This window comes from Triticum dicoccoides, chromosome 2A, assembly GCF_002162155.2.
Source record: "Triticum dicoccoides isolate Atlit2015 ecotype Zavitan chromosome 2A, WEW_v2.0, whole genome shotgun sequence".
Taxonomy (NCBI): Eukaryota; Viridiplantae; Streptophyta; class Magnoliopsida; order Poales; family Poaceae; genus Triticum; species Triticum dicoccoides.
Window position 1 is genome coordinate 412,464,392 of NC_041382.1, and position 27,997 is coordinate 412,492,388.

Below are 27,997 nucleotides of genomic sequence, written 5' to 3' on the forward strand. Positions count from 1 at the left end.
CGAATCATCTTCATCAACATTGCAGGCAAGTTCACGCCTTGATCATACCCCTTTATCACCCAGTTTTTATGCATTAGTTCCAATCCTCAAACATTGCATGGTTAGGATGTGATTTTAACATGTGGGTTGGGAACTAGTTGATGAGGTAGAACCTATTGCTCTATTACATTCAAACCCTTAGGAGTTACTTATCCGAATTGCTTATATTGCTATGCTATGCTCGTAGACGTGGTTTTGGTGAGTGAAATCCATGACAGATGTGAGATTGTTAATTAATGGTTCAACTTAAGGTGGTAACTTAAATACACATCTGGGTGTATTGAAGCACCTGGGTATTCCAGCGATTGCCTGTTTTCTTTATGGACCGCCACCCAGGTTCAAAGGGATCATGAGATTATTCATACTAGAAACTCCCGTGTGCAGCCACAAGCTACTATGGGCTCTAGCATAGTTGATTAAGTCGTGCGAACTCTTACAGTGGTAGACTAGCAGATGTAGGGGAAAGTAGGTGTAACGGTCTACCCGATCGTAAGGTGCTAGCGCTTCTGAAAGACTATGTCTCGGTCATCCGTTTCTCAAACACCATGTAGTGCGAGAAACCCAACAGAGGAGATCGAGTCTTGTGGGGAAAAGTGCACAAACCTCTGCAAAGTGTATAAACTAATCATGATTAGCCGTGTCCCCGGTTATGGACATATTGAGTATCTAGTACTTGGATTATCATGTGAATCTCATCATGTTACTTTAAATTAGTTTTGTTGGGTTTAATGATGTTACTTAATTGGGATTGAGAATGCTGTCAACCATTCTCAATGTTCAACAACCACCATGATAGTTAAATAAAAAAATTACTTCTTTGAAGTAGGGAAAAATTGGCTTTTCGCAAAAACATTATAACCATTGAGCTTTTCCACCAGCCAAATATGAATGTAGTGATAGCCTTTATTCATCATTCTCTATGGTGTGAATTTGCCAGTACATTCAATGTACTGACCCTTTGTGGCTGCAATGTCTCATGTTGCAGGATTATCTTACGACGAGTAAGTGATACGTTAGGGTTACGATTTCTACACTCAACTTTGCCGTTGGTGTTGATGGGAATCCACAACCTTGTTACTTCCGCTATTTCGATTGAGGTAATAGTATTTTACGTTACTTTATACATGTGATTTATCTCTGTTATAAATCCTTGAGTACTGTGTGTGTCAGCATACCGATCCAGGGATGACACTTAAGCACAGAGACTTGACCGTCTGAGGTCGGGTCGCTACACCCAACAGGGACGCCACGCGCACTACACTACGCCGGGGACTGTGCCACCGCCGCGGTGTAGCCTCCCAGCAGGAGTTGTCCTCTGATGACGGTGGAGTGGTTGAGCGATGATGACGAACCGGTGCCATTGGCGATTGTGGGAGAAGCACACGAGATAAGATACAGGAAGGGAGAGGAAAATGCGATGCGGGACTCGCCGGCCATGAGGGTTTTTATAGCAGGCCGGTAAGCATTGAAATTTTGTGGGATTTCACCGAGTCGGGTAGGAAGCTTGCGTAGGAACGGGCTAACCGACGATTCATTGGCACCACCGTTTGGCCAAAAGAACACCCGCGCGCGCTGCGCAAGCTTGCACTTTAAGCCGTCTACGACAGCGGGGTGACAAGAGGTGCGAGAGGAGGACGAAAGGACACGTACACATACGGTTAATACAAAAAAACATTTGCGATTTAATTACCTGCTATACCCCGATCCTGGTTTATAAGTAGGATTTAACTAACAAAACACGAATGCATGTCGCCAAAGATTATATCGTTGGAATCGTATTTGAACATAGTTTCCAGCTATACAATTTTTACAACATGCATTAACACTTTTTTGGGTAAATTTAAGGTTATATACCGGCAAGTGTTTGCCCGCAACACACACAGCTTATTCCATCACAAACAACTCGGATGGATCAAAAGTATGCCACGTATCGCACACGCAACTCTAATCTAATTCGTGCTTGATGTCTCTGACATTGCTCGCATAGTTCGTCTTACTTGCCACGTATCACTGTGTCGACCTCTGCTCGCATCCCTTGGCAAGCTGTGCTCGCCGTTAGGCGCCGCGGCACGCTCTGCTCGCATCCGTTGACACACTCTGCTTGTGGACAACTTTTCCTTGCCCGTTCAACTTTTATATATATATATATGGTTGCTCGCCGTTGAGGCAACCGCGGAGCGCTCTGCTCGCGTCCCTCCGCGCGCGCTCTGTCAGCGGTTGGGTGTGCGCACGATCACGTCGGGGGCCCATATGCATGCGGTTGCGCCGCGCGCGTTGCCACGCGATGCAGTTACATACGGCACGATGGATTTACGCGCTGTAAATTAGAACTGCCATCAGGGCCTGCCGATATTCCTGGCCATCCGGCTTCCCCTTTAATTCGCGCGGCCATTATAACCTTAGTCTCTTCAACCTTTCGATCGCGCTCCATAACACAACAAGCACACCCATGACAACACATAGAGAGGGGATGTCCAGCGGCGCTCCAATGGAGTTCGGCGAGCATAGACACTACAAAAAAAGACACATCCGTGACATTTTGGGCCGAATGATTTTTTGTCATACTTATGACACTTCTATGACGATAATTGTGACAAAACCCAGTATCATCATAGATGTGGTGGGGTCCTACTTCTATGACAAAAAATCATGACAGAAAATGGGCTTTTCGTCCTGGGCGGGCCGGAGACGTGGCTGCATGACATTTTTTGGGCCGTCCATGACGGAAAAATTGTGGTAGAAGCGAGGGCGAGGAAAATATCGGGGAGTTCCCGGTTATGGTGGGTGGTCGGGGTCCGAACGATGCGCGTTTCTCTCGTACGTACGTGCGTGTGTGCAAGGCGTTGGGCTCTAACTGAACCCGAGCGATTGCACTACAGGCTACGCGTTACTGAACCCGAGCGATCGATCGATCCCTTGCCTTGTTGTTAACTTAACCCGAGTGATTCCTTCGCTACTACTGCTAACTGAAGCCGATCGAACACTGCTGCCTCCTTCCCTTGATGAACAGTGAGCGTTGTTGGGGGGTTTGGATGAATAGTTCCCGGTGGGGGTTGGGTGAACAGGACCCCGTGGTAGTAGAGGCCGTTGCCGCTGGATGAACAATACCCCGATCGATCGAGCTCGTGGATGAACAAGACCCCATGGAGGGATGGATGAACAGGACCCCGTGGAGGGCTAGATGAACAGTACGACCCCGTGGAGGGCTGGTTGAACAGTAGCCGGTGGAGGGCTGGATGAATAGTAGCCCGTGGAGGGGTGGTTGAATAGGACCCCGTGGAGAGGGCTGGCTGAATAGTAGCCGATGGAGGAGCGCGCGGTGGAGGATGGATGAACAGGAACCCGTGGATGAACAGTCGAAGGTGGAGGCTGGAGGAGGTCGACGGTGGATGAACAGGAGCCCGTCGAGGCAGTCAACGGTGGATGAACAGTAGCGTGTGGAGGTAGTTGATGGTGGAGCTGAACAATATCTCGTGGAGTCCCATCTTGCGGTACGCCACACCCCTCTCCATGAACAGGACCCCCGTTTCGACCGTAGCGCTCCAACACAAGTCCATTTCCTCTGTTTTGCGGTACGCCACACCCCTCCCTATCAACAGGACCCCGTTTCGACCATAGGAGGTCCATTTCCTCCGTTTTGTGATACGCCAGACCCCTCCCGATGAACAGGATCCCGTTTCCACCATATCCGATCAAACACAAGGTTGTTTCCTCCGTTTTGCAGTATGCCAGGCCTCGTTTCCATCGGTTGTTCTGTCCAAGCCGGTTGGCTCTCGATGAACACGACGACGCATTCCGTTCCGACCCGGCCGGTTGCCTCCTCATGATCACGAGGCACAGCTTCTTCGTTCCGACCCAACCATGTACACGAGCCCTGGCTGTACGTATGCGCGAGTAGGCGTTCAAGACCCCGCCCGTATGTACGTACGTGGCCGTATTTTCTTTCTTGCACCCTAGCCGTTGTAGGTACGTGTACATGCTATGTGCGCGCCTCTACTACGACATGTGCCCTTCCTTACACGGCCACGGTTCATCGCTGCAGACCGATCGTATGTACGTACATGTTCATGACCAGAATGACAACGCTACGTACGCTTCGACCAGGTGGGTCCTGACTGTCATGCACTTCCTTCCGTGCGAAGATGTAGCTGGTGGGTCCCAGCAGTCAGGGGGAAAATATTTTTTGCCCATAATATGGACGCACTTCCTTCCGTATGAAGATATAGCTGGTGGGTCCCAGCAGTCAGGGGGAAACGTTTTTTCGATAAATACGGTGGCCCGTCCGGTGGGTCCCTGCTGTCAGGTGCAGGAATCATTATTTTCCGCATAATAAGGAGGCACTTCCTTGCTGCGGCCGTGGACCTAGCTGTCAGCCTCTCCATGTATAGTACTCTTCCGATAGAAGTCGGTCGTTGACCACATTAACCACGCCGCGCCGAGAGCACCAAAGCGGTGGACGATGGCGAGGCCTAGGAAGGGGACGACGCGGAGCAGAGGAAGACGCGGCAACGGATACCCACGCGGCGAGGAGTACGAGGGTTCACTGGTTCGGCTATGGTGTGAGGCTGCCGTCGCCGCAGGGCCTGGCCAGCGGTGGGAGTAGTAGGGGACGGTGAGGCCTCCGCGGCAGCACAGCCGGCCACGGGAGGCAGGAGCAGGCGGCACGACCGGCGCTGCTTTGGGCGGCTAGAGCAAGAAGACCAGAGGTTGAAGAAGCACTACGGCCGTTGGATGGACATTGTATGGTCACTGGAGCTAGAATTGTTCATATTGACTAAGTTGACAAAGCCTTCTGTCCAGTCAACTTACTAGGCCCACATGTCAGCCTCCCACTAAGATGGGTCCCAGCTAGCAAGGGGAGTATTAATTTTTTTTGTGCGTAATAAGGAGGCACTTCCTTGCTTGCGAAGATATAGCAGGTGGGTCCGACCTGTCAGCGGGGGGAACATTTTTTTGCGAAATATAGAGGCCCTTCCGATGGGTCCCAGATGTCAGGTTGAGGAATCACTATTTTGCACGTAATAAGGAGGCATTTCCTTATGTGCGGCCGTGGACCCAGATGCCAGCCTCTCCACATAAAGTCCACGTCCGATGGATGTCATTCGTTGACCACATTGACCACGGCACACCGAGAGCACCAGGGCGGTGGACGACGGCAAGGCCTAGGAAGGGGATGACGCGGAGCTAGGGAAGACGCAGCAGTGGATGCCCACACGGAGAGGAGTACGAGGGTTCACTAGTTCGCCTGCGGTGTGAGCCTCCCGTCGCCGCAGGGCCTGGCCAGCGGTGGGAGTAGTAGGGGCGGTGAGGCCTCAACGAAAGCACAGCCGGCCACTGGAGGCAGGAGCAAGCGGTCTCGCCGGTGCTGGTTTGGGCGGCTGGTGCAAGAAGAGCAGCGATTGAAGAAATAGCAGGACCGTTCGGTTCAAATCCAATGGTCACTGCTGCTAGAATCATTTGTTGACTAAGTTGACAAAGCCCTGCGTATGCGTCAACTTAGTAGCCCCACAGGTCAGCCTCTAAACCGGTGTGCCCCAGACGTCAGTGGGAGGAATAATTTTTTCGCGTAATAAAGAGGCAATTGATTGCGTGCGGCTAGGCCAGCGGAGGGAGTATGGTGGGCCGGTGAAGCCTGCGCGGCATGACAGCGGGCCATAAGATAAGGGAGCAGGCACTCCCATCGGCGCTGGTTTAGGTGGCTGGACCAGGAAGATCAGAGACTAAAGAAGCACGTCGGCCGTTGGATGGACATCCAACAGTCACTACTACTAGAATCGTGTGTTGACTGACAAAGCCTTGCGTAAACAAGTCAGCCTCGAAATTTGTGGCGTGTACAGCCCATTTGCTATTATTTTTATTATGTTTACTCATTTTCTAATTCATATGGAATTTATTGCAGCCCATTTTCCGTTTTTAGAATTGCTGCCCATTTTCTAGTCATAACCAGGGATAAAAATTGAACTAAAAATGTGCGAAACTTTGAAAATTCGCAATTTATTGCTGGGAACAAAATATTCTTAATCCAAAAAAATTTAGCCATACTAAAAAAATAAAAAAATAAATTAGTACTATGTCATGTTAAAATCCAATGAAATATAAAATATCAGTGAAGAAAAAATAAAAAAGAAACTAATTATCCCATTTACTTTTAACAGATACTGACCAAACTCTTTGGCCAGGCCGAAATGCATCCCTCCTTGTCTTGAAAGATTTGCAGCCTAGTAAGTCGGAGAAAACAAATAGGCCTAGCTTGGGTATTCTTTAAAAAGAAATATTGGCCTACCTATTTTCCCAAAGAAAAAACTGTTGGGTTGGTCATGTTGTTAGACTGGCCACAGAGACCGCACAACCCAGTTTATAGCCTGCTCCTCCAAACAAATCGTCAAAAAAAAATTGTGCAATTCTATCGTTAATTGACTATACGTTGAAAATGATGTGGGTCTGAGATATCAGTAGAGTGGATTAGAGTAAAAAACAAGGGGTGCATCTGAGTAGTAAAAGAGGCACTTTGCTTGTGTTCGGGAGTGGACCTTGTGGGTCCGTACTGTCATACTCACATCTACAGTCCTCTCTCGATTCACTATGTTGACAGGGCCGGGCGGCGGCGCCGCGGTGAGCGCACCAAGGCGGAGGATAAAGTGTTGTCGCCAATGTGCTGGGCTGGGTTGGACATTCTTATTGAAAAATAAAAATGGACCGGAACTATTTACGACGTTGACTGCGATTTGCATGGGTCCGCTGGTTGCAGGAAGAAAATGGTGGGAGAAAGAAGACTGGTCGCTATCTTTGCCTAAGAATTATATCGACTGAATGTAACGACACTATCATAGGAAATAATATCCTCCTGTTAAATCGTGAATATAAAGAACTGGTGCATGAGCATTTAGCTTTATTTATATATTTATTTATTTACTTATTTATGTTTAGGGGACCATGAGCATGTACCTGGGCCGGAATCATGTGAGAGCCTCCCTTCCAGTTAATTATGGCTCCTCTATTGGGCCTTCATCAGTGGGCTGCATGTTATCAACAAGTGGAAAATGTGTTCCTAAGAATAATAGTATGTGCTACGTACGGTACGGGGCACTAAAGGATCGGATCCATGCAATGACTTCCAAAACATTGTGTTTGTCATTCTAACAACACATTTATTCAACCAACAGACGAAATATACTACTGATTGTACATTGAAAACAGCAGCAACAACAACCAGGGCTGGGGGTGCAACAGAAGCAGTAAGCAGGCCAGAAGAGTAAAGACGCAGCTCTCTCTTCCAAACCAAACATCAGCCATCATTACAAAAGGGCTACCAAAAAAGAACAAGTGTACGCGTCAAAATAAATAAAGATCCTACTACACCAGTTGTACACATCTAACTAACTGGCTCAGTTAGATGTTACTATTTATTAAGCTGTGGAGATTGGTTGACGGCTTGAACCAGATGGGTGCCTAACGGGGGAAACTCCAGCCAGCAGGTCGAAGTCTGATACTTGCGACCCTCTCTCCTACTTTGGACTGCAGAGCGTGGCGGCACATATCAGGGTATGGTGCATGCAGAGATGCATGGTACGTTGTGTACACACAGTTTTGCCTGATGAACGAAACCGCGCTTCCATCATGATCCTTGCCGTCGGTTATCTCCTGGTTAATCGAATAATTCAGTTCGAGAAACAGAGAGCATGTACCAAGGCTACTTACCAGCCTCCAGTCAAAAATTCCTGAAGGCCCAGAGAAGCCGGGATCCTGCTCAAAGACCTTGGAGTGACTATGATTGTATTCCGCAAAACAACACGTCCGGTATGTGCGAACGATCATCAATCGTTCGCCATCGTCTGATCGAGCCAGGAACCACCTACAACTGGCATGCCACTTTTCTTTGAAAGGTTCTGGGATTAGGAAGGGTAGGGACACCAGGCGGCCTACAACATCATATCAAGTTGGAGTCAAATAAAAAAGGGCTCTTAATGTAGTCAATCTTAAGAACAGCATGTTATGAGCATGAATATTTTTTCAGTTAATGTTGACAGTAATATAAGCAAGCCATCATGATATCATAGGAAAGTAACATACTGATGTAACAGCCGTTTGCAGCGATGACTAGAGTAGGCCAGCAATACGTCCATCCATAGAAGGAGTCGATAGCGTAAATGAAGCCCTTGTGTTCAATGGCATCAGAGAACCATGGACGATGTATGATCCTATGATGGACGTGCTGATTTTTCCACTTACCGCAGTGACCCGTCAGATAGGCGAGACCGCGGTTGAAGAATGCAATTAGCCTGAAGTCTTTATAATTCACAGATCTTGTGGGCACTTGACAGATTACAACCTTGAGCAAATAAAACTTGGTATCATGTTGGCTACTGTAAGATTCCGAGTATTCTGGGCCACGATGCCAAAGTAGTGCAGTGTTAATCGAAGGAAGGGGGATCAATCGTCGGGTGTAGACCTCCACGAGCATCCAGCTACCGCCACCATTGACGAGCACCATCCAAGACGTGTTCATGCCAACCCAGCACACACCGTTAATGTAGTTGAGGGTGACGGGGATCGGATCGCAGTCAAGAGGGTTGATGCTTGCAACCCTACGATCGTTATGCTGCATGGCACGCCGTTTCTGAAGATCAGGCGGCATTAGCAAGCAAGGAGCTGGCTTAAAAAGCTTCGGCCTGAGGGCTTTGAGTAAACGGTACAGCCCCAATGAGCATGTGGCGAGCGGCATGGTACTAAGATTGTCCACACGTGAAACAATGAGCTTGATTACCTCTATGGGGAGCGAATTCCAACCACTCTTTCGGCGGACGCTGCTCGGTTCTGCCATTGTTAGTGCTTTGGTTTTGGAAGAGGGGGAGGCGCCTTAGCGGGGATGGAAGATTGGACGATTATGTGCGGACAAGGATGGAGAAGCGAATATGTGCTGCGGGAAGTGGACAGGTGATGATGACTACAGCACGCCGCTTGACATACGAGACACGTACCAGCAGCGTAGGGTCATATCGATGCCAGACAACTTGCTTGAGTGATCACAGTACTGGTACTCCCTACAGTACCCACTATTATTCCCTAACTTGCTTGACTAGAGTAGTAGTGGAGCGGGACTCTGCTCTACTACTAGCATCGGAGGGTTAGTATATTCTAATCTAAAATAGTTACAAACTTCAATGCAAGTAATGTACACTGTACTGACAGTGGAACCCACACAGTACTTAGAATACAAGATTAAGGATGCAATTAACTTTTTATATAGGGAGAATCATACACGCAATTAACTCAAATGGATTGGACGTGACTCTATTATTCTCCAATGGCAACCAGCAAATTTCCTCCCGTGGGCCAGAGTAGGTTTCTCAGTTTGCATGCGGGTTTAACAGAGGGGTTTGATGGAGGCTAGGAGGCGTGTTCAGCCGGGCGTGCAGTGGGCGGCACCGTACTATTGGATTTGACAGCTACTACTCCCTCTCTCCCAGTTTAAAGGGCATGCACGTACCCCTAGGTCGTCAATTTAACCAACCTAATACAAGTCATATATTACAAAAAATATACCAATATAAACTTCAGGCATTCTATTTTCAAAAGGTATATTTTTGTGTCATATAGTTTATATAGGGTGATAAAATTGGCAACCTAGGTATATGCGCAGGACTTGTAAACTGAAACAGAGGAAGTAGTATATTATAAAAAATAAAGAAGAGTAGTAGAGATAGAGACTAGGAGGAGCACCATCTACTGCTACGTCTGCTACTCCTGCGCTCCATTCGGCCGCCGCAACGTCCCCTACAGCCACTCCCTCCTGCGCTCCATTCAGTGGGTGCTGTTGAAATTTGGGGAGCGCCCTCTCGCGACTGCTGGCAACGACGACTTCACTGACGACGACTTCTTCCCCAACCTCAGCAATCTCTTCCTCAACGACATGGCCGACAACCTCAACGCCAACGGTGCTGCTCCTGTTGCACCGTATGTGTTTCTGTCCTTCTTGTTCGAAATCGTGGTAGAATTCATGTTTCTAGTCTGTGTCCTAGATTCGATCTGTTCATCTACTATGCTAGTCCACATGATTAGTTTAATATCTATTATAGCCATCATGATTTATTTTGTACTTATTCAGACTAAATCTTGTAGTAACTTGCTCAGATATTCAACTGGCGCACCGTGCCCTATAGCCACTCTCGTTTCATGGACGGCCTGGTCGATGCCTCCAAGGAGCCCTTCGTCTACTGCTATGAGTGCCCGATGCCATTTTGGGGCTCGCCAGCGGACCTCGTGCATCACCTCATGCAGCCGTCCGTCTATCACTACTGGCCCTTGGTGGAGAACATCAAGTACGAGACGTGCTACCGTTCGCCGTGCCGGAGTCACTGGAGGATCACCGCCACCTACTAGTCTCGGAGGTGGACGGCAGCGTCTTCCTCTTGATCGTGGGCACCGGCGAGGCCCGCGTAGGCCGCCGCCCTGTCTCTGTAGTGTGCGTCAGGGGCGATGCTGCTGACGCTGACACTGACACGAGGCCAGGGTGTGTGCTCATTGTTACTACCCCTCGGAGATAAGTGGGCGGCGACACTAGCTACGTTAAGCTGACTAGGATTGTGCTGAGCTGGGACCTTCCCGCCGATGTGGACATGGAAGATGCATGGTATGATTTGACCCCCAATGATGTGCACGGGGACTCCAAGGAGGTTCACCTGGACATATGCATTACCAAGTTAAATGTTGATCATTAGTCTTCGCTCAATGGAATCCGTTGTCTAAGCATGTGGAGACTTCCATGCATGATCTTGCTCTATTGGAGTACCATGCATGAATAAAACTGTATCCATTGATGGTTCAGTCTAGAATCTTCCATGTATGAAATTTTTACTACAGTACTGGTGAAAGACTTATGATGAACCATTTCTTACATCTCCTCTGCCCCCTTCCAAGTCATCCCGATTTAATCCCTCCGTCTAGGTGTATAAGGGCATGGTTAATACTTAAATGTATGGCCAACTGTTGACTATATGAAAGTTCCATGTCATCTGTAGCCAACACGTATATCAATCGATACGATCATTTCTTGCAAAGCACAATAAGTGGTATCTCTTCACAAGTTTTGGATGCAGGTTGAACAGTTGAATGCTTTTGTTTGCAAAAGATACTTTTTTATCTATTTCACCCACATGTTTGTGAGCTCTAGAGATGAAATAATATCCGAAGAAACCTATCGATACCCGTTAGATCATCCATAGTGTGCTCTTTTCTTGCCTCTAAGCCTGCCTCTAGCGACTTGGAGACTCGCGCCATACATTGCAAGGGATCGCCTCTAAGCTAAAGTGGTTGGCATTGCCTCTAAGCCAAGAGGTGGTCTCCAAGTTCTCTCCTGACTAAAATAATTATGCATCCTCACTAGTCATACTCAGTAGTGCATGCTGCATGCTAGCATGGCCGATGAAAATAGGTATTCTTTATGTGTATGCTACATGTAGTGGGCTCCATCTTAGAGGCCAGATTAAATTTGATATACTACGCGACCTTAGGAAAATCTTAGAGGCAGGTAAGTGGACCCTAGCTTAGAGGCATGTTGGCTCTACACGCTGTGGATGCCCTTACACATGAGATGACCCCCACATCCTTTGTCAAAATAAACAACTCCCCGATCAATGCATTTCACTGTTCCGTGCAACGCATGGGCACCTTACTATAGATTAGTACGACCAAAAATTGAACTAACATTATATATAGTACGATAAATGTTGATGCATGTCACCTAAAATTATATCATTGAAAATTATGTTCAAATACGAATCCAACGATATAGTTTTTGTTGACATGCACTAACATTTTGTCAGTTAAATCTTCAGTCAAATTCAATGGGGGACTAATAAACTACGACCGATGTAGTACTAGTGTAGAGGGCGGCGCTGCATGCGAGTCTCACCCCGCTCGTGGTGAGGTAGTAAAGATGTCATATCATAAAACCCAACCAATCCCAGTAATAAGTGGCCTGGTAAAATAAACGGACAAGCAACCATCACATCCCTCCGTCTTTTTGCATTTCATCTCTCTGCATTTACTTTCTCTGGTTCATCTCGCACACTCGTTCCCTAGCTACTACTCCTAGTATCCCTAGCTACCACTCCTAGGGCCAGTTCTTTTGGCGGCTTAAAAATAAGCCGTCTCTTCCCCAACTTTTCCCATAAGACTAGTCACAGTGGAGAATAACATTAAGGTGCCTCACTCATTTATTTTGGCTTCTAAACTACTACGGCTGGTCATAGTGGTGAGTAACTTGGACTAGTAACATGCATATGTTACTAGTCTATGTTACTACCTTCATAGTGGGTAGTAACATATGGATGGTAACATGCAAGTCTTCATTAATTGAGATATAGACTCATTTTACCTCGGGGTGTGTCATGTTATAGTAACATATTATGTTACCACAAGCATCTCTTTCCTTATTAACTCCATGCCACATAAGTAATTTTTTCTTGGGATGTGCTATGTTACTACCTAAGTTACTCCCACTATGGCTAGCCTACTAGTACCTCCATCCTGGTTTATTCGTCGCCATTGTAATTTGTGCTCCATTTTGACCAAAGATTTAACAGATAAAATGTTAGTGCATGTGACATATGCACGTACTTACAAAATGCGTACGGATACACAAGGTTTCCAAACTTTTCCTTTTACATACTTAATTAAGGACGCTAATAATTCCCGAACGTTCAGGATTTATCATTTGCGTCCCAAAACTAATGAGATCGCTTTACGAAACTAAATTATATTCCTAATAAAAGCCACGACGCTCGCAGGAGCGCCTGCGGCGCGCCACGAGTGCCCTGGTGCGCGGCCATTTCCCAGCGCGCCAACACAACGCCTCTTCCTCAGCCTCGCAACTCGCGAGGTGCTGATTGGCAACTTGCCGGCAGGCGAGCGCGATCTCACTGGTGTGGTGATCCGGCACCAATAGGTACTCCTCCTCGCTGGAAGCGTGCACCCGATCCATGTACCGCCAAGCGTAGACGAGGCGCTTGGGCTCGACTGCACCTAGGGGTTTGGCACGGGCACCCTCCGCCACCCTCATGGCCCTCGCACGAGCCTTCTACCAAAGAGCCAATTGCCTGACTCTCTAGGACGTGACATAGGCCTGCCAGGCAGCTTGCCCTGCGGCACGCTTCTTTTCCCCGGCCTTCTTCTCCGCCTCTATTTTGGCGTGCTCTACCGGAGGCAAAGCCTCCCACAAGGCGACATCCATTTCTTTCCAAAGCTCCTCAAGGCTAGGGGGCTCGATGGGCGGCGTGACGTTCTCCTCGTAGCGGAGAGCCGTTGCGTCCTCCGGCGCGCGTGCTGGTGAGATCAGGAACACCGACGCGTCCACCTCGATAAGTCGTGGCGAGGAGCGGAACGCCGATGCGTCCTCTTCGACTAGTGGTGGCGAGGAACGGAATAGCGACGCGTCCTCCTCGACTAGTGGCGGCGAGGAACGGAACGGCGACGCATGACCGTCCACGCGGTGCAGCGAGGGGCGCCTAGGGCTTGGGAGGGGGATGCCATGGTGATCGACATGAGAGGGAGGGGGAGATAGCGATGAACGTGAGCGTTCTCCCGAATGTCATGGGAGGCATAGTATTTATAGCGAGCAATGGCACACCTACGTAATATATGGACTGAGCTTCACTGGCTGAACTGCAGGTCAAGTTGAGTCACTGACATGTGGGCCAGATGCCTGTTGGGCCCACATGTCAGTGACCCAATGCACCGACAGTTAAGTAACTGAAGCAGCTACGTGGGCATATTTGTTGGAGTAAATTACGGGTGTGTCGGATTTTGGGTTCCGGCAGACCCTTAAGGTTCAAACTCTGGGGTGCGCGCGGAGATTTCGCCTCCTACCTACCTGCACCCCTCCGCCATGCTAGGATCTAAACTACCGAAAGAACCACACAAGAGACACAGGGTTTATACTGGTTCGGGCCACCGTTGTGGTGTAATACCCTACTCCAGTGTGTGGTGTGGTGGATTGCCTCTTGGGTTGATGATGATGGACAATACAAGGAAGAACAGCCTCGCGAGGGTCTGTTCTTGGCTGGGGCGATGAACTACTCAGTGGAGTTCAGTCACCTTCTCTCTCTCCCAGCCTCCAGCCAACCGACCCCTTGCTATGTGGGTGGCTGGTCCTATTTATAGAGGCCCTGGTCCTCTTCCCAAATATCGAGCGGGAAGGAAGCCAACAATGGCGGGCTAATTTGAAGGGGGACAACAAGTATCAGCTATCCTGACAAAAGTGGTCTTCGTCTGCGCAAAGCTCTGGTGATGACGCCGTCTTGGGCTCCATGGTGACCTCCGTCTCGTAGTCCTCCTAGTCTTGGTCTTGTTGCACCGAAATGGCAACCTTTGCCTGATGCCTCGGTACTCCGCGGCTGCGCTTGCCCCCTTTGCACCAAAGAGGAAAGGAGGATGCTGCGCGGCTGGCACCCGCCTGGCGCCCTGAGTCGTCAGGGCTTGCGTCACGGGCACCTCATGAGGTACCCCGCCTTGATCTCTCCGCCTCCGCGTGAGCCAGCCTGACAAGGCCGTGCCTGAGGAAGCTCCGCGTCGCCCACCCCGCGAGGCTTGGCCCCTCGCGAGGGTCTTGGGTTTGTGTTGGTGAAGATGGGCCGCACTAGGTCCCCTTTTGAGCGATGCCGCAGGCAGGCAAGTCTGGGGACCCCCGTTCACAGAACGCCGACAGTAGCCCCCGGGCCCAAGGCGCGCCCGGACTTGGCCGTGCAGGGAGGCGGAAGGGCAAGAGCGAAGCGCCGCGGGCCCTAACAGCCTGCGGCCTTAGGCGCCGCGCGGCGGTTGATTGGTCGTGGGCAGCACTATTCCCCCATGCCCTCCTTATTTTGCGCCACGCTAGGCGGACCAATAGTCATACACAGCCGTTCCCTTTTCTGTTGCTCGAGTGTCCTCTGTCCTTCCTCCGCTCGAACTCCGGCTTCTGTTTTCAACCTGGTCTCGAACCTTCCCCCCCTTTCCCATCGCCATGGCTCCGACGAAGAAGGGGAGAGGGAAGAAACCCGTGTCTCCGCCTTGCCCACCGCCGTTGGCGGCCCCCGCCGAGGGCTTGGGCAAGGTCAGCTTGGCTCTGGCCACCATCTTCAATGAATGCGGGAGGACGACGGCCTGGCCCGCGTCCCACTTCTCCATCGACAGGACAACCACCGAGGTCTCGTATCTTGCCGACGCCCTATGGGCGGGTCTGGTTCCTCCCTTTTCTGATTTCTTCAACGCCGTGCTTTCCCACTACCAGATCCACGTGATGCATCTGAGTCCTGAATCCACCACCCACCTTTCGGTCTTCGCCTTCGTTTGCGAAGCTATGGTCGGCATCCCTCCTTCGGTTTCCTTGCGGCGCCACTTCTTCTCGTTGCATCTTGTCGACCCTACCCAATGCTGGGCTTGCGTGAGCTTCGTTGCCGCGTCTGAGACTGCGTCCTCTGGGATTGACTTCAAGCTCCCCCTGCCCGCGGTTGGGTTCCGCGAGCGGTGGCTGTTTGTGGACGCAGGGGTGCCCAGGCCCCTGCTGTCGGAGCCGACCTCGCCTACTGTCCCCAATTCGGGCTGGGGCCAGGAGACGCTTGAGAGCCCCCGTCTCGTCTTCGTCTGGCGCCGCTTCGCGCTCTTGAGGTTGCTTGGCGTGACAGCGCCCAAGGTAGTGAAGGAGTTCCTGCTATGCAGCGTTGCTCCTCTTCAACACCACTCTCGCCGGATGTGGGCCTTCCGTGGGCGCGAGGATCGTATGAGGCTCTAGGAAGAGGACCTGGCTCCTGAGGTGCTGAGGGCGGTGCTCTTGACCCTAGCTGGGGACCCCAACCCCGGCAGTGTCCGGCAGGGAGGGGCCTTGTTGTACCTCTGCCAGAGTAGGGGCGACTTTGTGAAGCAGATGCCTGTCTTTGACGAGTGGGGGCCGCGCCCCGCCGGCCTTCAGGGGCCTCGCGAGAACCCAGTGGTGGTGACTGCCCTTCCAGTCAGCCAAGGCGACTCATCCTCGAGTGGCGGAGCAGGGAGGCACGAGGCGCCATAGGCCGAGGGGGCTCCCTGCGCGGTGACAGTGCCGGGCGAAGCTCATGAGGAAGCAGCTCCTGGGGCCCGTGCCGCTGAGGCTGAGGGTGACGAGCAGCTGCCCTCAGCGCCTGCGACTGGGCCCCCTGAGGCTCCAGTTGCGTCTCTTGGGGAGGCGATTGGCAGCGCACATCAGGCAGGCGCCCCTGCCGTAGATCGCCTTGACGCTCCATCTTCGTCGAAGGTTGATCCATGCGCCCAACTCTTGGGCCAGTTCCGCGTGGACTTTGGGGCTCTTCGGAAGAGAAGGGAGGCCCTGGGCGACAATTACCCTTGTCTCCTGTTGAAGCGTAGGAAGTACTTCGCCACTGATGAGTGAGCCTTCTCCTTTCCCAGCTCCCGATCCTTCTGTTACTTGTACTAACCCTTGCTCTGCAGGCCTCTTCCAGCCGAGCATGCGGAGACGGCTGAGGAGCCGTCCCCTTTGACTTCGCCCCCTCCACCGTCCTCGAGCGCTCAGAGCAGCGGAGCCCTTGTGGTGAGGGCGATCGAAGAGGCGAACCATCCCGAGGCGTATCGTGGCCCCGCGCACCTCGCAATCCTCCTTTGCGGGCCTTCTCGTGGCATAGCCAACCTGCCATGGGCTTCTCGCTTGGTCATGGACTGCGATTGGCTGAGGCGCTTCCTGCGCTCTTCTTCTAAGGACGGGCTGGCCCCAGGCCGGGTTTCTGACGCGGCGTGCCCGGCCGTTGCGAGGGTGCCAGCCCCCAGCCTAGGGGGGAGTGCTGACTCGCGGCCCCTGACGCTTGCTTGGGGCAGATGGAGGTGTGGAAGACGTGCTCGAGCATGCTCGGGAGCGTCGCGCTCTCCGCCAAGGATTCCTTCGAAGGGCGACTGACGCAGTGAGCCTGCTTGGTGAGGAGCTTGCTGATGAAGAAGCGTGCCTTGAGGCCGAGGGCATGCGCCTGGCTGCAGAGAGGCGCGAGCTGGAGGGCGCCATCGCCCTTGCGCGCCGTCAGCGCGATCTTGATGAAGCAGAGGCCAAGGCGTGTTGGTGGCCTCTCGGGAGGCCCGGTCTCGGGCCGCTGAGGAGGCTCGGGAAGCTGACCGGCGGCGAACGGCTGCGGAGGAGCGGGCTCGGGAGCTTCTGGCCTGGTGCCACTCGCTAGAGGAGCAGGTGGAGCTGCACGAGGCAGCCCTCGCGTCGAAGAAGGTGGCCTCCGGTGACTCAACAGAGCTCCAGAAGCGTGAGGAGGCGCTGAAGTTGGAAGCCGCCAAATGTACCCGTGAGTATAAGCGTCTGGAGACGAGGGAGCGCCTGGTGACGCAGGCGGAGGATGATGTTGCTGCACAGGAGGCCCGCGTCCTGGAGGAGGTCGGACGTCGGGTGGCAATGGCGCATTTGAACCTCGAGCACAAGTTCGAGGAGAAGCTGGGGTTGATCCGGGCCGAAGCTGAAGGCAGGACTGCCGACTTGAGGGCCAAGCTGGAGGAGGTGAGGCGGCAGGCCAATGCTTCCCGGGCCGCCCTTGAGGTGGCGCAAGGTGAGTTAACCACCTCCCAGGCTGAGGTGCTCCTTCTTCGTCAGCGGGTGGAGGAGGCTGAGGCCGTTGCATGCCAGAACGCGGACGAGATACGTCAGCGGCGGATCCTGGAGCATGAGCACGGCCCCATGCTCACCACGCTCCGGGAGAGGGCCAACGCGGCCTTGGGCAACATCTGCGAGGAGACCGTCGGCGAGCTGCACGCAGTCAACTACGCTGGCAATCTTCAGTTCTTCACTGACGTGGTGACGCAGCTGGAGGCGTGGTCGATCAGGGCTGACAGGTTGGTGGAGGAGAGGAGCCGCGCCCTGCTCAGGCGCGCCTTTTCTCGCATCTTCAGCCACCTCCGGAACATGGATCCCCACTTTGATTTTGATGCCGCCATCGCCCCAGTCCCCCAGGCCGTCCGAGGCGAGCTGGCGCACTGGGTGGAAGACAATATGGACGCTCTTATCAGGGCCTTCGCCTCGGACAACGACGACGTGATCATGGCGGCTGACGAGGGCGGCGTGATGGATGGCTCTGACGCCGTTGGCGGCAACGCGGATAGTGACGACGAGTTCAGCGACGCCAGCAACGGCTCTGGTGGTGCTCCTGAGGACGCATTGGGGGATTCGTCCGACTGATTGTGCATCGTTCCTTCTTCCTTACCCTGCATGAGTAGAACTCAGGTTTTGGCCTGATGACTGTGAGAGCATTTTGGAGGGGGAGCCCCTCATGTAAAACTTGTGTTCATCGTATCAGTAGACGCTACATTGTCCATGCGCCCACGCCTAGTGGCTGGCTTAAGCGACGCGCTGGTCGGCTAGTTTACCTTTGTTCCGTGCTGACCCTGAGGCAGCCCACGGGGGGTTGTGGTGTCCTGAGCGTCCCCTGATTGAATCCGTAGGATCTGCAGTAAAACACCCTCCTGAGAGGATGCGACGGCGGCAGTCTGGGCTGCGCGCAAGCTAGGCCTGACCCGGCTCGCAAGGGGCTCATGAGGGGAGGCAGCTGAGGCGAAGTGGTAACCAAAACACGAGAAATCGCTCGAACGAGACTAAGCACCCCTTCCCCGAACACACGCAAATCTCAAATTCGAATCCAACTTGAATCCAGCGGGGGAAAGCGACAAACAAAGGGAAGAGCAATGAAAGCAAACAAAAGGCCGCGTCCGGCACCTAGTCTAGTCTTGGATGTCTTCTCACCAGCGCGGAGCTAAGTGCTGCCACTGGGCGTGGGAGGGAGCCCCAGGGCCTGAGGCCGGCACCCCTGAGACTCCGGGGCGTGTACAGCCCCACTCATTATTACGTGAGAGTGTCACGGGGCGGTGAGCTTCACAGGCACTGGGCCTTCTTCACAGGTACCGGCCTTGCTTCATATCGCCAGATGAGGGCCCCGCCTTGCGCCACACTCTAGTGCCATCAACGACGACCGGAAACCAGGACGCCGCCGATGGGGTAGAGCGGTCGCCAGCGGTTCCCCCGACGACCACGGGTCCTCCGCCGGGGGCAGGCCCTGAGGCACCTCCCCAGCGGAGGGCCTACCTCCTGAGGACGCCTTGCTCCGAACACCGCGGTGGTGATGTCGAATCCCTTCCCCTCTCCTGCAGCCCCCTGCGCCCTCCTCCCGAGGGGTAGGAGACTGTGGGAGCGGAGCAGCTGCCCGCTGTGGCAACCTGCACCTTCTGCGATCCATGGTTAGCGTATGCTTGCTGAAGAATTAGCGGTACCCGATAATCGTTGCCTCTAGCGTGCCCAGTGGGACCGTCCCGGGACTCCTGGAAGGGCTCAGCTTCTGGCGCCTCGTCCCCCCAGCTTGGGCTGAGGAGCGAGCCTTGTTCGCCCTCGTGTGGGTGTCCTTGGTCCATCATGAGGGGCACGTATTCCTCTGGCGCCGTCACCCCGAAGGCCACGCCGTCGTGCTCTGCGTGCCACGCGGTCCTGCCTGACGCGCCTACCGTGGGTTGGCAGCGCGGCTGTCCACCGGGGCCGCGGGTCGCGTCGAGTCCTTCTTCTTCGCGGACCGGGAGCGGGGGCAACGCCGCCGCTGGTCCGGTGCTGACAGCCTCACTGGTGTTGGAGTAGCCTTGGAGCCCGCGGGCACGCGCGGAGCCCCCGCGCGGGCCGCCCTAGGCTTGAGATGGGAGCTGGGTGCAGAAGGGGTGAGCCCCCGAGGCGGCGAAGCCCAGGAGCTCTACCACCCGCTCCAGCAACACGTCGCGGCCGCCCTCCAGCAGTCTGCACTGCAGCAGCTCCCTCGAGTTCGCCTGCTCCCAGCGGGTGTACGGTGTCGTGGTCGCGGCGTGATTGGAGGCCCTTGCTGCCGACCGCGCCTGCCGCGGTGTGAGAGCTATCGAAGCCTGTCCGCGTCGCCCGCGGCCCGCAGCGCCCTGCGGACCGCGAGCTGCCTGGGGCACGGGGTCGCCCGAGGCGAGCGGCTCTGCGCGGGCGGGCCATGCCGCCCATGGGTCTGGGTTGCCCTCCTGGTCGCTGGGCATGGTGATGACGACGCGACGGGGCACGAAGCGGTGGAAGGCGAATTCCGGCGCACCCCTACCTGGCATGCCAAATGTCGGATTTCGGGTTCCGGCAGACCCTTAAGGTCCGAACTCTGGGGTGTGCGCGGAGATTTCGCCTCCTACCTACCTGCACCCCTCCGCCATGCTAGGATCTAAACTACCGAAAGAACCACACAAGAGACACAGGGTTTATACTGGTTCCGGCCACCGTTGTGGTGTAATACCCTACTCCAGTGTGTGGTGTGGTGGATTGCCTCTTGGGCTGATGATGATGAACAATACAAGGAAGAACAGCCTCGCGAGGGTCTGTTCTTGGCTGGGGCGATGAACTGCTCGGTGGAGTTCAGTCACCTTCTCTCTCTCCCAGCCTCCAGCCAACCGACCCCTTGCTATGTGGGTGGCTGGTCCTATTTATAGAAGCCCTGGTCCTCTTCCCAAATATCGAGCGGGAAGGGAGCCAACAATGGCGGGCTAATTTGAAGGGGGACAACAAGTATCAGCTATCCTGACAAAAGTGGTCTTCGTCTGCGCAAAGCTCTAGTGATGACGCCGTCTTGGGCTCCACGGTGACCTCCGCCTCGTAGTCCTCCTGGTCTTGGTCTTGTTGCACCGAAATGGCAACCTTTGCCTGATGCCTCGGTACTCCGCGGCTGCGCTTGCCCCCTTTGCACCAAAGAGGAAAGGAGGATGCTGCACGGCTGGCACCCACCTAGCGCCCTGAGTCGTCAGGGCTTGCGTCACGGGCACCTCGTGAGGTACCCCGCCTTGATCTCTCCGCCTCCTCGTGAGCCAGCCTAACGAGGCCGTGCCTAAGGAAGCTCCGCGTCACCCGCCCTGCGAGGCTTGGCCCCTCGCGAGGGTCTTGGGTTTGTGTTGGTGAAGATGGGCCGCACTGGGCCCCCTTTTGAGCCACGCCGTAGGCCGCAGGCAGGCAAGTCTGGGGACCCCCGTTCCCAGAATGCCGACAGGGTGAGGGAAGGGGTGGAAATATTGCTGGTCACAATGGATTGGACGGGTGCGGGGGAGGAGAGTCATGCATGCAGATTTATTCCACACGAGGTGGAGTGGTGGGACTGCTGGAGGGAGAAGGAGAGTCAAGCAGGCATTCAGATTTCAAGGTGCACTAAATTATTGCATGCGATGATTAAGGCTGGCCATAGTGGTGGTTATGTGGTACTCCCTCCTTTCCAGTTTATAGGGCTTAATTTGAAAATCTCTTCAACAAAGGTAGATGATGAATGGTGGAATTAATTTCATAGTTTGCAAAAGTACTTAATTAGTATTCTCGTTTTTCTCAATAATTTGTGTAAACCGATGCATTAATTACACCACATGCATGAATGACCACTCCTATAAAAATCTCAGTTGGTGGTGATGGTATGTCTTCCTCTGGACAACGTGAGTCATTCGATCTACTTGGAACCAACGGCTGAGATGTGTGTGCATAGAGACATGGCCTTGCCAGATATTTACCCACCTCTGCCACTTTATAAAATATGGAACTACTCATTCCAGCCTCATTTCCTTTCTAGTTCATCTCCTTGCATTCTTGCTGGCGGCGGTGAAGGTTCCTGAAGATGGAGTCCAGACTCTAGAAACCACTACAAAAAGTATTCCACCGCCTCTATCTTGGTAAGAGTAGAAGGGAGGTAGTGGTACTCTAATAGTTAACCTTGTTGTGATGACTAGATAGGACATGGCACGCACCTAGATGGAGGAACTAGTCTGCATTGTGCATTTAAGTTTTGTCTGAAGTCAATGTACGTCTACTTTGACCAAACTTATAGAAAAATGTACATCAACATTCACAATGTCAAATCAATATTTTTATACTCATTATAAAACGTAGTTTTTATACTTATTATAATCAGTATTGTAGATATTTATATTTTTAGTATAAATTTGGTCAAAAACTTTGCAAACGGTTGACGGAAGTATAAAGGACCAGAGGGAGTATCATGCATGTGGAATAGGCAAAAAATTGCTCATTTATAGCCGTTTGAAGTCTCTAAGGGCGCGACCGTGCAAGGGAGGCGAAGGTCGTGGGAGGCGCGACGGTTGAGGGAATTAAGTGAAGTTACATCCATGCACCGATATTGCGTGCAAACAGGCAGAAGCTATACCATCAGGCCTATGATATGAGTCTAGTAGACATGACATCTAGTGGGTCCCGCATAGTACTCGAGAACTCTTTGGGGGCTTGCAGCCGTTTATCCACCGAGCAAGCCAACAACCGCACACCATTCGCACGCCCTACTCGTCCCTGTATTCTACCTTACAATAGTTCACTCCCAGTCGTCCCGTCCTTTCACATTATACCAGTTCAACTTCTCCTAACCCTGCTCCAAAATCCATGGCCTCCCAAATCTCGATGGTCGCCGCTGAGTACCAGGTTAGAGCCATCACCAGTGATGAGTTCATCATCATCTACACCCGTGGATCCGCGATGATGAAAGGATGCTTTTCTCGCTTCAGAAGCATGTTCGAAAACTCAAAGGATGAATGGGTCGCTGGGCTAGATGTTGAGTACACGACAGTCCTGGAAAGCGAGAAGATTCTAAAGGAGGCAGAGAAGAAGAAGCCCGTTGTGATCCAGGTTTGCGTACATAACGTGTGCTTGGTCTACCACATATGCCATGCCGACATTGAGTGCCAGGATTTTAAGAACTTCCTCAAGGACAAAAGAGTGAAATTTGTTACTCTAGACTTTAGGAATGACAGGGATGTCCTGGGTCGGATAGGCCTCGTTGTAGGCCAGCACTTCAATCTCCAGAAGGCAAGCCTGGTGTCCTCCTCTCATCCTTCAAGGATGACATTGGCAGCAGCCATGATTGACCCTTCGTACACTAAACTGAAGAAACCTCACCACTAGTTTCATCATGCATGGGAGTCGAAGACAATAGATGAAGATCACATCCTGTACGCAGCAATGGATGCCTACCTTTGTTTAAATATCTGCAAGGGTTGGATGAAGAAGCAGAGCCCAGTGTCCCTTTCAAGAAAAGAAGCGGCGGCGAAGAGGAAGAGGGACAAGGACGAAGTCGAGGACGTGGACTCGAACTCCGAGTAAGGTGGCAGTGCAGTCGCTCATGCTGGTTCTACTACAGTGTCAAACAGACTAGTTGCTTAGTTTTATTTCAGGGGTTTGTTGTGCTGAGCCCCCAGTGTTAGGGAATGTAGTAATTTCAAAATTTTCCTATGCACACGCAAGATCATGGTGATGCTCAACAACGAGAGGGGAGAGTATCGTCTACGTACCCTCATAGACCGTAAGCGGAAGCATTATGAGAACGCGGTTGATGTAGTCGAACGTCTTCACGATCCGACCGATCCAAGTACCGAACGCACGGCACCTCCGAGTTCAGAACACATTCAGCTCAATGACGTCCCATGAACTCTGATCCAGAAGAGCTTCACGAGAGAGTTCCGTCAGCACGACGGCATGATGATGGTGATGATGTTGCTACCGACGCAAGGCTTCACCTAAGCACTGCTACGATATAATCGAGGTGGGTTATGGTGGAGGGGGGCACCGCACACGTCTAAGGGATCAATGATCAACTTGTGTGTCCTAGGGTGTAGGACTCCCCTTTCCTACTCCTACTAGGAGGAGGAAAGGAAGGGGGAAGGGGAGAAGGAAGAAGAGGGAGGAAAGGAGGAAAGGGGGGCCGTCCCCCTAGTCCAATTCGGTTTGGGCTAGGGGGGCCGTGCGCCCTGCCTCCTCTCTTCCACCACTTGGCCCATGAGGCCCAATACTTCTTCCCCGTATTCCCGTAACTCCCGGTACTCCGAAAAATACCCGAATCACTCGGAACCTTTCCGTTGTCCGAATATAGTCGTCCAATATATCGATCTTTATGTCTCGACCATTTCGAGACTCCTCATCATGTCCCGGATCTCATCCGGGACTCCGAACTACCTCCAGTACATCAAATCACATAAACTCATAATACCGATCGTCACCGAATGTTAAGCGTGCGGACCCTACGGGTTCGAGAACTATGTAGACATGACCGAGACACATCTCCGGTCAATAACCAATAGCGGAGCCTGGATGTTCGTATTGTCTCCTATATATTCTATGAAGATCTTTATTCGTCAAACCGCATAACAACATACGTTGTTCCCTTTGTCATCGGTATGTTACTTGCCCGAGATTCGATCGTCGGTATCTCCATACTTAGTTCAATCTCGTTACCGGCAAGTCACTTTACTCGTTCCGTAATGCACTATCCCGCAATTAACTCATTAGTTGCATTGCTTGCAAGGCTTATAGTTATATGCATTACCGAGATGGCCCAGAGATACCTCTTTGACAATCGGAGTGACAAATCCTAATCTCGATCTATGCCAACTTAACAAGTACCATCGGAGACACATGTAGAGCACCTTTATAATCACCCAGTTACATTGTGACGTTTGGTAGCACACAAAGTGTTCCTCCGGTAATCGGGAGTTGCATAATCTCATAGTCATAGGAACATGTATAAGTCATGAAGAAAGCAATAGCAGTAAACTAAAACGATCAAGTTCTAAGCTAACGGAATTCGTCAAGTCAATCACATCATTCTCCTAATGATGTGATCATGTCTATCAAATGACAACTCATGTCTATGGTTAGGAAACATAACCATCTTTGATTAACGAGCTAGTCAAGTAGAGGCATACTAGTGACACTCTGTTTGTCTATGTATTAACACATGTATTATGTTTCCGGTTAATACAATTCTAGCATGAATAATAAACATTTATCATGAAATAAGGAAATAAATAATAACTTTATTATTGCCTCTAGGGCATATTTCCTTCACCCAGCAGAACTATGTTTATGTTCTTTCTTGTTATTTGAACTCTTTAGTACGTGCAGTAGTACTAGTACTATGTCTTACTACTGTTCTTCTTGCAGTTGGTACTACTGCTCGTATCTTCGTGTTCCTACTGTACTTAATACATTCGTACTAGTAGTATAATTTGGGTCAATCAATTTGTGAAAGAAGTTCGACGGAGCAAAGGAAGAAGACGGCAGAGAAGCTACCCCAGTATCTATATTAGGGTGGCAGGGTGCCCATGATCTATCTTATGAGTTTTGGGTGTGGAATGCAGTTTGCCGGAAAAATGGATCATGCCCGGGGTTAAACGGATGGCAGAGGTGGGGGAGCATGGCGGTGATAGGCGGTTCAGGGGAGGGCGGGGCGGCGGCAGGCGGTTAGGCGTGTGGCGAGCTGAGAAGATGAACAGTGCATCAATTTCGGAGATTGAAGAAGCCCTTCTAGCCATCCATGTTGCATCCAATGGCTCACAAGAGTCGACTGACCCAAATTTCTCCTTCAGATTGCAGGATCCACGTGGTATTCAAGGTCTCAAAGGTAGATTCCACATTCGCACCCGGTTTGCGGGCTCGGCGCGGGCACGACCAGCTTCCGCCATGACAGCCACCATGCGCGCCTCCTCCGCACGGGCGGAGACAACATTGACACGCTAGTTCCTCCTCGCCGGCGTGCTGGAGAACGCGCTCGTCCTCCTCTTCGTACGCTGCATGCATAGACGCGGCTCTACCAGTTGCTCGCGTGCTTGGCAGCATGGCGGCATCGCGATGAGGGACTGCAGACTATGTGAGCGGGCGAGCCTTCGGCTTCATGGTACAGGGATGGCGGCGACACGGCGGTGATGGGCGAGAAATGGTTGGCCAGAGCAGGTGGGTGTCGGCATGCGCAACGGCGGCGGCGACATATTCATGAGTGCGCGTATGGGAGCTTAGTTTAGTTTTATATAGGGTTGGTCAAACTTAAAAGAAAATCGTACTAGTACACGTAAACATTAGACTGAGGCAGGGCTTATATTAGTTACCATAGCCGCGATACGGAATCATGTGCAAGCGCGTGAACCGCGGCCGCGCGGTCGATCGAACGGTGCATCACCGTGTCGCGCTCGAAGGACGCCCACTGAACCTTTTTGTGTGTGTGAAAACAATCCCCGAATATTACTCAACTTTTTTCCCTGGAAAAGTTCTTGACACTACAATATTTCCATATATTTTAATTTAGCTCCAGTTTGTGTTTATTTGGATTTGGACATTTTAGGTGCGCCCTAGTTTTTTTAATATTGATATTTTTTTATATTGATTTTGTGTGTGTGACTAAGAGAGAACGTGTGTATGTGTCCATATGTGTGTTGTGGTAGAAGGGAAATGTGGAGACGGTGTGCGTGTGATAGAGACATAGAGAGGTGTGAATGTGCAAATGATCATGCATGAGTGAGACATAGACAGACGCCGATACGTTGTGTATACATGAGAGAACGGTCTTATATTTGTACTTGTGTGGGTGTGTGTGTGAGAGAGAGAGAGAGGAGCATCCGTAACACAACAACCATCTCTCTCGATTCATCCGTCCCTCGCACGATCGCATGTAACACATGCATCAGTGCACACATTTTGACACCCTCACCCAGCCCCAGCCCACCTCAAGGCCCGCACATCGCTCTCTATATCGCACGCACAATCTCTTCGTGAAAACCCTATTTAGCATGTAGCTTTCCGTCACATACACACACATTTCTCTCCATAGGTTTGATTTCTCTCAATACCTGACACACACACACACACACACACACACACACACACACACACACACACACACCGCACACACACTCCCCCTCCCCCGAGCACACAATTCATCCCCATCCAAGGCTATATGGCGACCACTCTCGCTATTGCTTCTCTGCACCCCAGCATGCACAACACCTCAACCTTCAAAGAGGGCATCGAGGAGATCGAAGACGGCGACCACACTGCACTAGAGAATGCAGGGCCATGTGGAAGCAAGATTATGTGATGATGGTTGACTAACTCCTCCCCCCCTCCCTCTCCCGCACAAAATTACCAATCCATCTCTCTCCCGCACAAAATTATCAATCCCTCAACCCATGAGATCCTTCCCCTCTCGCCCATGTCTTTCCAGTTCTCTCATCAAACATGTTGTCTCTTCTCCTTCCACGTCTACAGAATATGGATGCACACACATCTCACGTATATTACATGCCTCCATCTATCTCACAGACCTAACTTCTTCCTCTCTCTCTCTCGTTAGCTTTTTCTCCTAGTGTCTTGTCCACATAGACACAATCTTTACCGCCCTATCTGCTCCATCTTCGCAAACTCTCTCTACATGTTTCATTCACACATTGGGATGTGTTCAAAATGTTGCTTTTATAATGGATGATGTAGAGTTATGGTTGGTTTTGTAGCATCCTATAAAGTAATAACTACGAAATGCATTTAGATTCTCATTTGATTGGGATTATGTGAGTTTGAGCATATAGTGAAGTATTATAGACCTCGTATACATCTTGGAATTCAACAATGATTGTAACTATTGAATTGTATAGACCATTACATACGAAGTCAGCAGCCTAATATATTTATTTCACAATTACAACAAATAATTAATTCACTACAAACTAAGAAAACAAATGTGCACTCCCTCCATTTTTATTTAGGTCCGCGTATTGGCATTGGTCAAAGTCAAGTTTTGTATACTCTAAGAAAGTTTGTAACAAAAATTATTAACATATACAATAACAAATCAATACCATTGGATTCATTATTGAATGTACTTTCACATCATACATATTTTTTATGGTAAATGTTTATGTTTTTCTATAAACTTGGTCAAACTTCAGGAAGTTTGACTTCGGCCAAACCTAATATGCAGAGTTAATAAAATCGGAGGGAGTACTAGTAGTTACTAGTACTACTCGCTAGTTGCTTAACCCAATCACTCAACACGCCACACAAGGAGTTTAGTGTCACAAAATTTTGAGGTCGGCGGGAAAATCTCCCGTGACCCTGATTCGAGTAGTGCGAAGTTACGGTCATAACCTTCGGAACAGGTCTACG